We start from the raw sequence: 5,103 nt of genomic DNA, 5'->3' as shown, positions 1-5,103 counted from the left end.
CATTCAACAATTAAAAGAAAATATACTGGATTGGTACAAAAAACTTAAAACGTTTATGTTATCAAGACATTACCTACTCTAAACAGAGCTATAAAAGTACCTTAATATACAAATTAAGACATTAAACAATAAAATGTATAAGCTAAAATTATCACATGGCCTCTAATATATTAAAAAAAATAATGTTAATTAATACAGTGTGCAATTATATTCGGAGTTTGGTGATAAAGATAGAATATAGCTTGATGTAGATAGGGTCAAATAAATTCATCTCCTTTAGATGGTGGCTACCTTGGCTATATAATTTGCTCTAATTTTCCTATTTTTAACTAATTCCTCAGCATTTAAGTAAAGGTAAAGGTAAAGGACCCCTGGATGGTTATGTCCAGTCAAAGGCGACTATGGGGTACGGCGCTCATCTCACTTTTCAGGCCAAGGTAGCCAACATTGGTCCACAGATAGCTTTCCAGGTCATGTGGCCAGCATGACTAAACCCCTTCTGGCACAACGGGACAACGTGACAGAAACCAGAGCACACAGAAACGCCATTTACCTCCCTGCTGCAGCAGTACCTCCTTATCTACTTGCAGTAGCGTGCTTTTGAACTGCTGGGTTGGCAGAAGCTGGGACAGAGCAATGGAAGCTCACCACCGTCGCATGGATTTGAACCGCCAACCTTTTGATCAGCAAGCCCAAAAGGCTCAGTGGCTTAGACTACAGCGCCCCCTGCGTCCTCAGCAGTTATAACACTGAATCTCTTTCTGGGTTTGGCTACCTAAGTATACACAGATTGTAGCTAAAGTGGCTACAACAGTTTAGCTGAAAGTGGGGAAAGAGGACTATGTACCCCCGGATAAGTTATTCAGCTGCTGATTAAATAGCACAATGCAAAATAGATTAAACATCACAACATATGAAGCAAGCTTGCCTTTTGAACTATATAAATTCATAACACAGTTTTAAAAGCATGTGACTAAAAGATAAGGGAGGAACCTCTTGTTGAAGATACCAAAGGAAAATAACCCAGCACCCAGAGTGGTGAAGAGACTAAAAGAGAGACAGCAAAACTAGAAAAATTGCACAGCAATTTTTTTATATATATAAAAAAAAGTTGGATTTTCGGAGCTTTAAAAATAGCAAACAGAAACTGAACAGGGCAATCACGATTCATGTAAGGAATACTATATTCACAGTGTTTTGCCAATGTCTCATAAGAAAGTGTGTAAAAAAAGCGCAGCCATTCCAAAGTAAACACCCAGTTCTATGGATGCTTCTGTTTGGCTCCAGTAAATCACACAAGATCTAAACACTCCATAAATGCAGGAAAATAAGTTTGCACAAATATCCTTAAGCACGTTCTTCTACAATTTAAGTTTCTCTCCTCATAGTAACGGGCTTATAGAAGCCCAGTTTCTGGCTTCGTCAACTATCTCACCTATTCTTCCAGTGTACGCTGTACTAATCAAACACAAGATGTCACAAACTCTTGTGCTCTCCCATAGCAGTTAGGAATATGCACAAGACAGGTGCTTTATACCTAAGCACGACTTCCCAAGGCAACAGACAGCTGTGGTTGCTAATAAGGCAAGAGCATTGCAGGGCAAAATATGTTGCCTTAGAGCAGTGATGGCCAAACTCGGCCCTCCAGCTGTTTGGGGACTACAATTCCCATCATCCCTGACCACTGGTCCTGTTAGATAGGGATGATGGGTGTTGTAGTCCCAAAACAGCTGGAGGGCCAAGTTTGGCCATCACTGCCTTAGAGGCTTAGCAATCACAGGTGTGCATTGTAAAGCAGCGGTAAGGAATCTGGATCCCTCTTGATGTTGTAGGACTCCAGCTCCCATCATCCCTAACCGCTCACCATGCTAGCTGGGGCTCATGGGGGGGACAGTCCAACAAGATCTGTAGTACCACAGGCTGGCTGCCCACGTTGTAAGGCAAAAACATGTACCGTATTTTTCGCTCCGTAAGGCGCACCTGACCATTAGGCGCACCTACTCTTTTGGGGGGGGGGGTTCAAGAAAAAAAATATGCGGCTCTTGGGGGCTTTTGAGGGAGGTGGGGGAAGTGAGGGAGCCTCACTCTGACCCTTCCCCCACCTCCCGCAAAAGCCAGGGATAGCTGCGCGAAGCCTCCCCAGGGCAGCGGGATGAATGCTCCCCGTTGCCCTGCGGAGGCTTCGAGGGCTACCCCAGAGCTGCTCAGGAGCTTGGCGGGGCTGGCGGGGGAAGCCTGGGTCGTCCCCCCCCCCAGCCCCAGGGACCACACATTCGCTCCATAAGATGCACATACATTTCCCCTTAGATTTTAAGAGGAAAGAAGTGCGTCTTATGGAGCGAAAAATACGGTAGTTTAGTTGTCTTAAAACAGTGAATATTAGAGTTTGAAACTTTTAAAGTGCTGGTATCAGGTACTGTGCTTGAGCTGTTGTGGACTATAACTTCCATTAGCCCTAGCTGGCATGGTCAATGGTAGGAGGTCAAGGGGTGTTGCAGTCTGGAGGGTACTACATTGGCTATCCCTGAGGGAGAGACTAAGAAACTAAACTAGAAATCAGGAAGTCACCTTTCCCCAGCTTTAAATCATGCCTCTGCCATGAATCTATAAATTGGCCTTAGACCACTACTTTCACAGCAAACAGCAGGCCCATGCAGAGCTTGTCTGTGGCCCGGGGCAGAAGTCTTGTTAGAATAAAGTTATAAATTCAAACCCAAAAAGCCTATTCCAAACCAAAAAAAAAGGCTATTCCTGGCCTGCCACCCTCCATGGGCCTGACTGACAGACTTCCAGGAATTCATGAATTGGTCAGAGAAGGTTGACTGTGAGCCAACAAAAACTACATTATTCTTTCTCTCCCTATTCTAGGGGCTGCACACCTCCCAACTTCACTTTATCTGATGTTGTAGCTGGTGGAAACCTATCCTACTTACCGGTAATTAGCTAGAGATGCCAATGTACATTTTGTCCTTTGCCAATACTAAATAACACAGACGCTCTCTGTGATTATACTACTCCCTAGCGAAAGGACTTTTGGAAGATTAACCAGTTTAGTTTTCAGTTTGGGGTATACAACAGCTAATTGTTGCAAGCCAATGTATAAAAGTCAGGTTTAAGTTTAGGAGCGCAATCGATACCTAAACTGAATATCTCGAGAAGGATGCACAATTCCAAAGCCACAGCGGCTTCCATCTACTGGTGGTATTTCCTCTTCTGCGTTAACCAGTTCCATGTCAAAGCAGGTGAGCATCAGGATCACAAACATCTTCAATTCACTAACAGCAAAGAATCGCCCAGGGCAAATAGACGGCCCTCCACCAAAAGGCATAGCGTATTGTTTGAGCTTCTTCCCATTCTTATAGAACTCTCTTTTGGTGCCATCTGGGTTCAAGAACCTGTCGTATTTGAACGTGTGAGGATCAGGGTGGATCTCTGGGTCCATATGCAGTCCAAGGAAAGGGAAAAGAAGTAGATGGTCTCCTTTACGAAGGATGTATTCTCTCCCATCAGACATTTTAAGATCTGTATCCTGCATCACACTTCTGAACAGGAAGGGATTCGCTTTCAAGCGCAGTGTTTCTTCTATTGTACTGTCCAGAAGAGGAGTCTTTATTGTTTCCAGGGAGACATCGATGATGGGGCTTCCTGGATTCACTTCCTGGCCAGTCTCTCTCAGTACTCGGTCCACTTCTTCCCACACTGCCTTCATTGCTTCTGGATACTTCAGGAGATGCACAAGAACCCAGAAGGCAGCGGGGCCTGTGTTGGCTTGAGATGCCCAGAGGAGAAGAAACATAAATTGTGTCCTCATCTTTTCGGTCACCCCAATCTCAGCCATTTGCTGATCTTGCTCAACTATCCAGTTGCTGATGTTATCCTTCTGATAGATCTTTTCTACCGACAGTATGTCCCATAAGAATTTCCTCAATCTTTCTGTCTCCATTTTGCCCTGAGGGTCCAGAATACCAAAAACCATTTGGGGAAATAAGTGATCAAACTTCTGAAAATTCCCAAAAAAATCCCCGCGTTGTGTTAGTTTATTCTCCTTTGCATTTCCTTCACTCTCAACAGCTTTGTCTGGGTCAGTTCCAAACAAAGCCAGAAAGGCAGCCTGGAATATTGTATTGTAGCTAAAGTGCAAAACCCCATCCTGCTGCCATTGTCTCTTATTCTCACCTGAATCCCAGCTATGAAGCATCACGGTCTTCAATTTCTCCATCATCACCTGGTTCAGGGCAGCTAGACTCTTGCCTCTCAGATACTTCTTGCTATTTTGCTGCACAATTTTGTGATGAGATTCGGATGCGTGGAACCTAAAAGCATTAAAAACTATTTTCAATCCAAACGTATCAAAATCCAGCTTATCTTTGGGCTTCTTTATTATATCCCGGTAAGTGCAAGGGTCCAGCACAAAATGTAAGTAATTGCCGCCAACCAGAACCGTGAAAATATCCCCGTGTTTCTTCTGCATGCATTCCAAAAATTCTACAGGTTTCTTCTTGAATTTAATCGCATGTCCTAGCCATGGAATGAAGCCTTTGTCCAGAGGAGGTTCCTTGGGTCTCCTCTTGCGAAATGCTCCTACTGCGTAGAGCCCACCAAATATGGTTGCGAGGAAGGATGCGAAGAAAACACAAAGCGCAATCTCCCAGGAATCCATGACTGGTGTTCAGAAGCCAAGCCGCTCAGCCAACTCAAAAACCGAATCCTCAGCTCTACTTATAATGCACCTGCTTGGCTGCCCTGCGTAAAACTGCCTCGGCTCATTTGAGTTGGCAAGCTCTCCTCAATTTTGCATAATTACGGCATTGCATTATTCTCTCAGATTTATGTTCTGCTTGTTCACGAGCTGAGGAACCACTGAAGCACGTGAAGTGGAAATTATTACTGGAAGTATGTTACGACAGCTTGCTAGCTAGGAGAGTAAGATTGTGTTAACCGAATTATATGGTTACCAGCTCCCTGGGTCAGCAGCTGTGGTACAGAACCACTCAGTCTGTGATTCACTTTCAGTATTAGCCCAGTAGCACGGCAATTATGTTCCGTAGTACATTGTTATAGCTTCTCCTAAATTCCTCAGTGCCAGATCCTCCTCGTATAAAC

General features: G+C 44.3%; 1 pseudogene across 1 annotated transcript; it reads right to left on the bottom strand.

Moving 5' to 3' along the window:
* Positions 1–2,421: 2,421 nt before the first annotated feature.
* LOC308569618 (5-beta-cholestane-3-alpha,7-alpha-diol 12-alpha-hydroxylase pseudogene) lies at positions 2,422–4,840 on the bottom strand (annotated as a pseudogene). Its single transcript has one exon. The product of its transcript is annotated as a 5-beta-cholestane-3-alpha,7-alpha-diol 12-alpha-hydroxylase pseudogene (transcript).
* Between the last annotated feature and the right edge of the window lie 263 nt (positions 4,841–5,103).

The sequence above is a fragment of the Podarcis bocagei genome, assembly GCF_964188305.1.
Source record: "Podarcis bocagei genome assembly, chromosome: 12".
NCBI classification, from domain to species: domain Eukaryota; kingdom Metazoa; phylum Chordata; class Lepidosauria; order Squamata; family Lacertidae; genus Podarcis; species Podarcis bocagei.
The sequence above is the reverse complement of the archived record's forward strand: the minus strand, read 5'-3'. Positions and strand labels throughout refer to the sequence as shown.